General features: G+C 33.4%; 1 long non-coding RNA gene across 1 annotated transcript; it reads right to left on the reverse strand.

Moving 5' to 3' along the window:
- Positions 1 to 5,983: 5,983 nt before the first annotated feature.
- On the reverse strand, positions 5,984 to 9,863 carry LOC143248248 (uncharacterized). Its single transcript, XR_013026842.1, has 2 exons — positions 9,730 to 9,863; positions 5,984 to 6,640 (listed from the first exon to the last, which is right to left on the reverse strand). It is a non-coding gene; the product is annotated as an uncharacterized LOC143248248 (long non-coding RNA).
- Between the last annotated feature and the right edge of the window lie 3,092 nt (positions 9,864 to 12,955).

The following is a 12,955-nucleotide window of genomic DNA, read 5'->3' on the forward strand; positions in this document are numbered from 1 at the left end:
CATCACATTTTCCTACCGTCATAGATATTCATCTAGTGATACATTTTCAGGTTTTCTTCACTTGTTTTTATTATTATTCACCCACGTTTTAAAAAACACTGGGGGTCGCTATTTAAGTCATTGTTGCCATACTATGCAAATAGACATGGAATGTTGTAGGTAAGGTTATTGATATACTTCATCGTAAGTTCATCTCAGCTTATCACAAGAACGACCTGCACTTCACGAACAATAGTTTATTTAGGACTGTTGTTAGCGAGTTTCTGGGTCAGTTCAAAACAACAGTTGTAAGCGAAGGTAGTGTGTGAATATAATAACATTTACGAATTTCTATTTTAGTCTGTGTAACTTGTTTTGAGCATTTGTTCGTCAAGATCACTTCTCTGCTTAAACTTTCTCTATACTTGTTGTAAAGTTACGCCTCGTCTTGTGCCCCATTTTAAAAGGTATGAATTTTTTTGATTTTCCAGAAATGGTGTGAGAAAATCGAAATTTCCAGAACAATAGGGTACCCAAGTTTACTGTATCTGTCAGTCTTGAAATAACATCACTGTGAAAGAAACATTGTTCCAGGAAAGTATACTAGTAGATGTTGATAAACTATTGATTTAAAGTATTGTATTTTAATCAGTTTAACATATCTTATGACAGGAAAAACGTTATCACATCCTTACTAGGGTTTTAAGAAGAACAGTTGAAACGAGGTTGTTTTGAAAGAAGGTCTAACCATAAATGTATATCAACCAGAATTATCCACCTTCAGTATATTATTTAGGCAAAATATCTAGCCAGTTCACAGATAGGACACTGGCAACATGTAAACGTTTTTGATAAGCCTGTTCAGGCTTTTTAAATTTGGTGGTATGATTCATGTTCATCATTCGAAGTATTTGGAGAGTGGGATTAACAGTTGAAGGACGACTATCTTTCCAAACAGAACACATAATGAGGTGGTGCAGTAAATGTTTTGGCAACTATTTCTTGTGGTGAAAACTGCTCTTCATATCTTCCAGCGAAATATCAATGACATCTCCTTCTAACATCACATGTAGATAATATTTCTACATATTTAAGGTTTACATTGAACAATAACTATGTGTTACATTTACAGTACATACTTTAAAGTAGGAAGTTACAAGATTGATATGGCCAGAAGAGCCTACATATTTCAATTCCATTTACAACTGTTGTTTTAAACTGACCCAGAAACTCGCTGACAACAGTTCTAATTAAGCTATTATTGGTGAGCTGCCGATCCTTCCAGTAATAAGCTGGGATGAACTTACGATGAAGTATATCAATAACCTTACCTACAACATTCCATGTCTATTTGCATAGTATGGCAACAATGGACTTAAATAGCGACTTTCAGTATCGAAAGTTAAGCTTTAATGAATATCACTATCTTTCTTTTGACTAATTAGTGGTTCGATTATTTTATTTTCAGTGAAAATGTATTACAGCCTTCCCTTTCATTGTTACCACAGGATTTTATTTTATTTTCAAACTCACTAGTTCCTTCAGAATTGCAGTTTTCTGTAGAACAGTTGTACTTATGACAATTTCAGATCTACAACTGTAAGACTGAACTTGTGTTTATCGTGTAGAACTGATGAATGAAGATACATTATTTGTCAACATGTTAGATATGGTTAGCTCATTAGTCCATAATGAAGAAGGCCATGTGAAACTAAGTCTCAGTATTTCCCAGTAATGTAAAATGGTATATGTTGTCTTATCGCGACACAAAGTGTCACTGAAACCACCTGCAGCTGTCTCTATTACTGCTCAAGAAAGAAGTCCCTGACCAATAAGAGGATATGGTGAGATGTTCTATTAGTGAATTCACATTTACTACCCAGAATTGATGCTACATACATTATCATCTGCACTGAAAGAACTATATTCGCTTTATCTTTGGACCCTCAAACTGGTAAATTAAGTACTGGGAAATATAAATAGCATGGGTATTATATAATTGGTATGACTACAATACTATCCCTCAACCAAAAAATTGTTGATAAAATCAAATGTTTCCATCACCACAAACCAGCCATGGGTCAAAAGATAGATATTGAGAGACGTTAAAGCTTAACTTTAAACACTGAAAAAAATTATTTAAATGCATACTTGGCCAAGATGTTCAGCATTTCATCTAACTCAGCAAAATCTTAATAAAACACACATAACATCAAATTATTAACATTATATCAATTTGTGTTAAACATTAAGTACTTGGTTGATCCTTCTTGCATCCTAATAACTTCTGCAAGGAGACATTGCATGCTGTAGATAAGGTTACTGGTATACTTCATCGTAAGTTCATCTCAGCTTATCGCTAGAAGGCTCTGCAACTCACCTACAATAGCTTCTTTAGAGCTTTTGTTAGCGATTTTCTGGTTCACTTCTACCCAACAGTTATCAATGGGAATAAGATATGGAGGCTCTACTGGCCATGTCGATCTTTTAACTTGTTACTCTAAAATATGTTCTCCAAGTGAAATGTCATTACAATACTGGAACACAAAGTTATTGTTCAACTTTAATCTAGCATATATTAAAAATATTATATACATGCGATGTAAAGAGGAGGTCCCGTTGACAAATTTGCTGGAGCAGTTCATAAATAATACCTTCTGGTATTGATCAAGGACATTTCTGTGGGTCTTGCATGTACCATATCACATGCATCATTATAATCTCAAAACTTCTCAATATATAGGCTTTTATAAGACACAAGCTTATAATGTGTTTTTACTCAAGTTATCTTCTACTCTGTATGTTGTACAACAGGAACTCATGCATATTATCTGACACAGTCCCGGTGTTCTGTCTACCATATTGGGTCCAGTAAAAGAGTAGTCCAAGAGTTAGCAGTAAGAGATGATGACTAGTTGTATTCTTTCTAACGTTACAGTTGTAAATTGGGGATGACTAATGCAGATAGCCCTTGTGTAGCTTTGGGTTAAATTAAAAAACAACAACAGATTTGCTGTATATATAAACCACATTTTACTGCGATCTCGGTGGGCCCTAATTTCCACCTTCCACTGGTACACTTCTATCTTGCATTTTTATATTTATAGTGCATCAAGTAATCATTTAACATTGCCAAATACTCTGGTGAATTACTTTGGTAATCTTCCAAAGTTGCTTAAAGATAGCTAAGGAAGGGTAAGATTTTGTTTTTCATCAGAATATTCACTTTATACTTTGTTAACTAAAGTTGTAGCTTAAGAATTATGTGGTTTTCAAACATTTCTTGTTTTTCAGTAATTTTGCTTTTGATTCTTACCTAAGCCTACATCAGTCTGTAAACCACTTTCTTAGAAACAGAGCAAAGAAGAGTCTGACAATCTTTATGTTAACTGCATATAACAATCCTAAAATTATATTTAAAGTATAGCTGTTATATGATTTAGTGTAAATCACATACTCTGTGTCATCTTTTTATTTTTACATACATTTTAACCTCTGTGTAAAATGATCTTGTGATAAATTTGAAATATGTTATTTTTAACTTTAATTGTTATCACAATACACTATTGTACTTGGCAGAAAAATGGTATAACTACCAGTATCAAGAACATACAGACTGTCTTCTTTAATCATCAAAACATGAATCTGTTTCAAAGTTTGATATAAGAAATGTTTTTAATAGTTGTGTATTTACAGTTGATGAGGCTTAGGATGCCACTAAACTCAGTATTTATAACAGATAAATAGTTCTGTAGAGATTTTGTGAAAAACTTGTATCTAAATTTAGAAACTTATAACATCAACTGAGTAACAACTTATAATTTAACTTATAATTTAATGTGTACTATCTTGTTAACCCAACAAAATTCTGTTACAGCCTTGAGAAGAAAGAATCAAAATATCAGGACAAGGATAACAAGAGGATGAAGTTACTTGGTCTGAATGTTTCTTTCCCTTCTGTTAGATACAGTAACATGTTACTTGGTCTGAATATTTCCCTACTGTTAGATACAGTAACATGTTACTTGGTCTGAATGTTTCCTTACTGTTTACGTAACCTCTTAAACTTTTCTTTTGACAAATCAATCCTCAGATTTGGGTTCTTCATACTTTGATTTTTTGTTTTTCCCATGATAGACTGATACTGTTTGAGACTATAGTTTACTATATGTGGTAATGTAGTGGAAATTCCAATAGCGTATTGTGTACAGAATCCCTAATTTTGTGTAAGTTATCAAAACTACATCTTGCTCCTATCTGGAAAGTGAAGAAGTTAATTATTTATTTATTTATTCAACATATCTGTATGAATTTATATTCAATTCATAATCTCACACTAGTCTGTCCCCTCTATACAAATTTCTTGGGATACCCATGTCAATATTACAATTAATTCCACTAATTACTGATAAGGTGCTTCTGTAATTTATATAGAAATTATATAGTTTCTCCCAGCTTTGTGGGCTAGTTCTCTATAATTGAGTATTGTTACAAACAAAATTCCTTTTGCAGTATGTGGACATTCTGGGCAGCAAACTGTGTGGAAGCATATTATAGATTTTAGGGTTAAGAAGTTTTAAATTATTACTGTCTTAAGAAACTTCCAATAAGATGACAGTAATCCGATTATGATTCTTACTGAACAGGTCTTATTTCATCAGAATTCTATGAACAATAAGTAAACTCAAAGAGGAAATGACCATATTGTCTAATTTTATAGAATTATTGTTTCAGTTACATTTAGATTGAGATTAACAAATACAAGAAATATATTTATTATTTTATGACTTACTTTAGTAATTTGAACTTAAGTTTTTTGTTACTGTGTGATATGATGTTTTTCTCAATATAGATGGTTATTGTTTCTTTGAAATTAAGTTTTTATACAGCTGGGGATATTTTTGAGGAAAGGTATTTTCATTAATCTTTTTGATGGATGAAATGGAAAAAATTTAAAATATAGACAGAAGTAGAAAAACAGGAATCTGTGAGAAACAGTGTTCCAAATAACATAGAATCTGGAGTAGCAGATATAGAGATTTATTTCATACTCTTACGTAGTGGTAACAGAGTCAGTCTAATACAGAATAGAGTAATGGCAGACAAAATAACAGACACAATGTAAAGTTTTTCTAAAGAAAAACATTTTGTATTTATTTTGGAAATTTTAATAGTTGTGCAAATGAAGTTTGAAAATTTTGAGAATAAGAAAAGTATATTTATTTTAACATGAAAACAACTTTATATTATAAGCAGTCACTTATTTTACTTGTTGTATTTATGAATGAAAGTTTATTAAACATCCTTAATTTAAAATTCTCATTTTTATGTTAACAAAGGACGTGTACACTGAAATCTACATTAGGTACTGTGAGTTTTGTTGTGTCTGTACATTAAAGGTTACATATTGATTTAACACTCATGGAAGTGTTAATTTCAGTATCTGCTTTTATCTTGTGCATTATTATTATTCTGTAAATCTACAAAATTTGGTATGGAATATTGAATTTATGATATTTTATTGTGGTATATTTACTTCTAGAAAATCAGAAACACAATATATTTTAAAATTTCTGGAGAGTTAAATGTAACATCCAGTGTTTTATTATATTACACCAGTCATCTGCAGTGATATTAGGTTTGTTATGAGCTTTGTTTCTTGCCTTCTGCTTTTTGGCAACAGACAAAATCCATTGTAAATCCACATCAGCCAATGTGGCATGACATTTTGTCAGACAACACTAAGTAAACAGTGTTTTTTTTCTTAATTGTAAAATTTCTATTTTGGACTTTTTTATTAGAATCAATTAATTGAGATAATGAAGTTACTTGAACAGTATCAAAGTGTTTTATAAACTTAAGATATGAATGTGGAATTACAACGTAAGTAGGTCCTTGTATTTTATCTTTCTTTCTTGTTTGTCTCTAGGACACTCAGTTGAGAATCATTTTCATTTCTTTTTCTACTCAAGAACAAACTGTCTGGGGTCTATCATCTTGTGGTTCAATTTTACTCAAGCCTTAGAACAGTGGAAACTACTGTATGATAAGGTCAAAGGTCATATATCTAAAAGTTATAAGCTAATAAATGTTTACATAAAAAGTAGGATAAATACTGTAAAATGCAACAAAAAAGAGAAAATATGCCTTGTATGATTTTCTATAGATAATAAAATCATATGTTATTGGTATGATACATCTTCATAACCAATAACTGTAAAATTATTCTCTACATTCATGTATGGTACTTTTAAGGCCATACCGTCTTAATCCAGGCTTCCATCAGATTACACATAATCCTGTCTTAATCCAGCTAGTTATTAAGTTGTACAAAACCTCACTTAATTTAGCTTCTTATCTGGTTATACAATAGTTTTTCTTTGTAATTTTCTATAGATAATAAATACATATGTTTTTGATATAATACTTCTTCATAACCAATAACTGTAAAATTATTCTTTACATCCATGTATGGTACTTTTAAGATCATACCTAACAAACATCTACTTGATCACCACAAAGTCCACAGGTGTTGTGGACATCATCTGATGCTGGTGTATGGGTGTAGTGCTCACGAAACCCTGATGATGATGCAGTGTCCTTCTTTGGCATTGTCGTGCATCCCCTCCTAGGGCTCCATGGTGGATGGGGTCAGTGGGCACTGAAATATTCCTTTTTTTATAAGGATTTTCTAAATAATATCTCAAATAAAATAGTGAAAAAATATTCCATAGCTAAACGACCACATCTTGAAGATTCTGAGCAGCAATCTTCAACATCTGTGGTGCCTAATTTTCTTATACTACATTCTCTTTCAGACAAACCTTTAGGGAAAATGTCTCCCTTTTTCATTCAGAAGGGACTAGAGGAACTTGCTGGCTCTCCAAAGTTAGTAAAGAAGCTTCAATCTGGTGACATATTGGTGGAAACATCCACATCTTAACACTGTGAACTCCTCTTGCATTCAAAGGTGATTGGGGATGTACCTATTGAGGTTACACCTCATGCTACTTTGAATTCGTCACAAGGAGTTATTGTTGAGAGGGATTTGAAGAACATCCCTGAGTCTGAGATTCTTGCTAGTTTCTCCATCCAACGAGTTTCTGCAGTAAGACATATCTCCACTTGCAAAGATGGAATTACTATACCTACCAATATCCTCATTCTGACATTTACATCACCACGTCCACCTGCCACCATCAAGGCAGGTTATCTTAATTGCAGGGTACAGCCATACATTCCAAACCCTCTCAGATGTTTCCAGTGTCAGCACTTCAGTCACTCAAAGGTTGTCACATCGTGGTTTCTTGACGTGTGCTTGTTGCAATGCCAAGGACCACGACGCCTGTGAGTATGAAATGGACCTTCATTGCATCAATTGCAATGGCTCTCACCTGTCCTACTTTTGTTTTTGTGCTAAATGGTTGGAAGAAAAAGAGGTGCAGCATTTGAAAACAATTCATAACATTACTTACCATGAGGCTCGAAAGCTGCTGTCCGCTATGTTATCTCGAATGGATGCTACTGCACTTTATTCCACTACTACAGTGGGAGTGCAGACGGATCTCTCTCTGCTTCCAAAAGAATCGTTCTCAAACCAAATGAAATGTCTTTTGACCTCCATGGTTAAAAAATGTTGATGAATCAACTTCAACACCCATCTTTGTCCCTGACATAGATTCCAGCAAATCCCATGATCCACTTCCTTTGGTTCTGGGTTCAGGTATTTCCTTCAGTACATCTTCTTCTCCCACCTCACGATGCAAAACGATCATTTGTTTACGTCCTCAGTCGCTGGAATCCTCTTCCAAGAGCAAAGACTTGCCCAATCGACCCAAGGCAGGATCCATCGAGGTCGATAGATCTCCCTTGAATAGAGACAGTGTAAAAAAGGCATGATCGTGAACAAAAGGGTTTTCCACCCAACTCTACCTACACATAAATAAATATGACCACCTTGATACAATGGAACTGTTGTCGAAATTTATGTTCTAATATGAATAACACCAAATCACTAATTGCTTCTTACCATCCTGTATGTCTTTCTTTACATGAAATATTTCTGAAACCTGCTAGTACAATCATCTTTCAATTGTTTTGTTTGTACATAACTCACAGGCTGTAGAATGGAAGGATGGCACTGTTGGCTTATCAGCAAACAACCCACTCGACACTCAACACACCCTTGGAGGCCATAGCTATCCGTGTTTCCTTGGGTTGTACTATCACTGTTTGTTCTCTCTATCTGTTTCATGGAGAGACCTATGATCAATCAGCCCTTGATTCTCTCATTGAATGGTTACTCTCTTCCTTTTTAATCCTTTGGGACTTTAATGGACATCATCCCCACTGGAAAAGAGCTGATACTAATAGGAGAGGTCAATCCATAGAGTGTATTCTCTCTGATCACAACCTTTCTCTTTTCATTTTTGGTTCTTCTACATATTTTCATGCACCAAATCAGTCCTTAACTGCTATTGATCTCTTAATTTGCTCCCCTTCACTATTCTCCCAATTTTCATGGAGGGTTGGCAATAATCTATGATGGAGTGATCATTTTAAGAAAGACAGGCCATGGTCATTGTCACCCGACCTAGTGCCTTGGTGGAAGATGAATCAAGCAAATTGGCCTTCTTTCACTGCTCTTGCAGAACTTACTCCTACCATCGTCTGTAAGCCCACAATAGACGACTCTGTGGCAGCAGTAACTGACTGTATTATACAAGCAGCTGCTCAATGTATTCCTAAAACCTTGACACGTTTTTCACAATCTACTAGTCTGTGGTGGAATCCTGCCTGCCTCATGGCATGGAAGGCTCAAAAATAGGCCTGAGATACTTTTCTTTGGTATCCCACACTTTTGCACCACATCGCTTTCCAGCAGGTTGGGGGGAACAATTTTCGGTGGGTAAGACGTCAAAGCCAGAAGGAATCTTGAATTAAGTTAACAACCAGCATATCTTCTACCACTGACTCCAAAGTCATATGGGATAAGATTCGAAGGGTCAGTGGACAATATAATTCTGTCCCCCTCTCAATCTTGCTCTCTGATGGCCAGGATGTAGCTGATAACCAGAGCATCGCCAATTCTCTAGATGAAAGCTTTTTCTATGTATCTGGCACTTCTACTTCTTCCTCCTCCATCTAAGTCATCAAGACTCGAGCAGAGTTTCCTTTTAAAACTTCTGTGAAACATAATTTCTTGTGTTTTGTTATGGATACACGCCACCTGTTACACCACGTCATTATGTGGTTCGACAAAATTTAAACTCTACTAGCCACGAATAGGATGTAAATCGATGTATTCCAAACTGCTACATCGTCTAAATATTGCGATGCGTGAGTATACGGGAGTTCTAGGAACGGCAAACCATTGACGTGGATAATTTATAACAGCGGGCTTAGGGCTAACCCCTGGGGGACACCAGTCGTAAGAGTAAAGGGACGTGTAAGCATTTGATGTATGCGAACTCTGGCTCGACTATTTGAGAAAATGCTCAAGATACATCTGATTATTGTGTCAGGGATCTGGAGATAGTGCAATTAAAATAACATTATGCTATGGCACTATCAAAAGCTTTATTAACGTGAAGAAATGTAACGACTGTCATGTGCTTACGGTTGAGATATGGTTTCAGTCAATCTACAAGGTGATCGTTCGTCTGTCTTTGTTTTGAATTTCCTTTATCATATAGTTGAGTTCCAGATATTACAGCAATCTGTAACCTATAATTCTTAACATTACTTTACCTGTGGAATTGTGGAGGCTTTTTGGTCTGTAGTTTGTCAGGTCTCGTATGTCAGCGGAAATATTGGGACAAACAATAATGATTGCGCTTTTCCAGTGTCTTTGACACTTGAAAGGAAGAATTTCCTCTTTCCGTACTGCTATTTTTCATATTCTTCGTGATTTATAGTTAACTCTGCTTTAACATCCAGAATATGATATAAAAGAAAAATATAGCTATAAGCTTTTAACATGTGTTCAGAGAAACATATAGTAGAAAAAGTCAAAACTAAATCAATAGCTGAACAATTATTTCTTACCTTTAAAACAATAATAAATTAAGTTATTATTTAGTTGTTGTTCACTCACTGACCATTACAGATTACACATTTAACATTACAGTATTATTTCAATCTTACAACCATGAATACTGTTTGTTTGGTTCACAAATACAACGTACATCTTTATCTTGGTACAGTCAGAATGAGAATCCTCGTTCATTAGAAAATCATGTTGCCATCCCTGATTATCAATTATCCTGTTGTCACAAATGGTTTTGTAGATCGGAGACGAACACTATGTGTCCCATGTATTAGATATAAAGAGTTCTAACTGTATTGAATTTCATTATTCTGTTTCAAGTGATCCTTGTTTTTAAATACTCTTGCCTTAATTTATATACGGTATAATACGGTGGATATTTTGTTGTATTTATGAATACAGCACTTTGGATATATTATTATATGTCAGTGTATGGTACTGTGTATGATTTGCTATGTTTTAGAGTGTTGAAATGTGGTTATTTTATAAAAAATTTTATATGGTACTGCGGATATTTTATTATAATTTAGTATATGACACTGAGGATATTTTATCATATATTAGTATATGACATTGTGGATATTTTGATGTATTTTAGTGCAATATATTGTGGATATTTTAGTATATTTTTGTGTATGGTACTGAGAATGTTTTATTACATATTATAGTATGGTACTCGGGATATTTCATTATATTTGAGTATTTGGCATCATGGATATTTTGATATATTTTAGTGTATGGCACTTTGGATATTTTATTGCATATTAGTCTACGGTACTGTGAATATTTTGTTACATTTTATTACTTAATATTGTAAATATTTTCTTATATTTTAGTGTATCGCAGTGTGACTATTTTGTTATATTTTAGTGTATGGTACTGTAGAACTTTTGTTATATGTTAGTGTATGGAATTGTGTTTTTGTATTATATTTTAGTAAACGGTACTGCGGTTATATTTTAGTGTATGCTACAATGGATATTTTATTATAGTTTAGTATGTAATGTGGATATTTTGTTACATTTAGTATCTGATACCATGGAGAGCTTATTATATTTTAGTATATGATAGTGTGAATATTTTAATATTTTTCAGTAAATAGTACTGTAGTTATTTTATTATATTTTAGTATGTGGTAATGTGGATATTTTGTTATATTTTAGTGTATGGTCCTGCGAATATTTTGTTATATTTTAGTGTATGACACTTTTGAATATTTTGTTATATTGTAGTGTATGGTTCTGTGGATATTTTATTTACCGACCTGTGTCTTTTTGTTTCTTTCACAACCTGAATAACTCCAACTGGAAGGGAATTATATCTGAAAACCTTCATTTATAAGAGGATCTAGCTTTTCTAAGTGTTAGACTTAAATAAATCACCCAAAATTTACTATCATCTCATGTTTGAGACCGATAATCCATAAACTGTTTTGTAACATCATTCAGAGAAACAGTTTTATTATGTTAATCTAATAAATGAAGTAAATTCTCAGTATTTCTCTATATATATTATTTTGTCTGGAACAAGAGAACAGTTCCAACAACTGTATAGAATTATATTAACGTGAGTTCCTTTTTCAATATATCTACATATGGCTGTACATTTGTTGAAAATACGATAATTATAAACATACATAACGACCAACTGTAAAACACATGTGGATCTAAAACTTGGATGACTCATGTTTGTGAATGTGTAATTTATCATAAAACGGATGGAACTTCAAGTGGATTTCTCGTTATCAACTACGACGTGTAATTTACTCACATTTGTTCCGATGATTTTCTGCGTAACATTACTTTGAATTTTATCCAAAGATACACGAGACTATCTACGCTAGCCGTCAATACTTTAGCAGTGTAAGAATAGACACACAGTAGCTGGTTGTCGCTTTCCACCATCAACTTTTGATTCACTTTTTTATCAACGAAAAGTGGGATTGACCGCACATTATACTGTCCTCATGTCTGACAAAACATATATGTTTGATAAATGGGGATTCAAAACCGTGACCTTAAGACTACGGGTCAAGCACATTAGCCAAATGGTCAATGTTACATTACACTCGATATTGTTTTCATCGTTTGTCATTCTGTTTGCAAGTTTGATAACTTCTTTATGTGCTAGTTTATGTTTGTCCCTGAAACATTCTGTCACACACTCTTATCTTCACGAAACAATCTGATGGTACACATTTCAATACTAAACAAAACAAAAACTGGATAACAGTAAATATATCAAATTAAAGTGTAAAATGGCCAAACATGAGTCTTGTTTTTACATCAAGATCGGAACTCTTCAGATAATAAATAAATTACACTGACCTAAATAACACCTTGTTTCAGCCTTTTATCCAGCTTGTATTTATTTTAATTTTTATTGATTGATTGTTTGGATTAAGTACAAAGCTACATAATGATCTATTTCTGCTCCGCTTAACACACCTATCGAAACTCGGATTTTTAATGGTGGGTGTTCGCAGATATAATGCTGTGCCGCTGGAGGACATTAACTCTTGAAAGAGACACTATCTGTTATTGTATCCGTTAATAAAAGACACCATCACTAATCCATCTATTAATCGAAACCCCATTATTGCAGACATTAACTATCACTCACTGTATCGACTATCCAAAGATAGTACGACTTGTTCTATCTTTTAAAAACACCATCAACAATATGATAAATGGAGTAAACAACAAAGAGAATACAAACAATAAAACACTGTAAACTCTATGATAATTGAAAACCTAAGAAACAGTATACAAACATTAAAAACACTTTCAATTCTCTGTTAAGTGGTGTACACAACAAACATTAAAATACTATCAACTTTATCTTAAGTGGAGTACACAACAAATATACAAACATTAAAACACAATCAACTCTGTGTTATGTGGAGTACACAACAAATATACAAACATT

This window comes from Tachypleus tridentatus, chromosome 4, assembly GCF_004210375.1.
Source record: "Tachypleus tridentatus isolate NWPU-2018 chromosome 4, ASM421037v1, whole genome shotgun sequence".
In the NCBI taxonomy this organism is placed as follows: domain Eukaryota; kingdom Metazoa; phylum Arthropoda; class Merostomata; order Xiphosura; family Limulidae; genus Tachypleus; species Tachypleus tridentatus.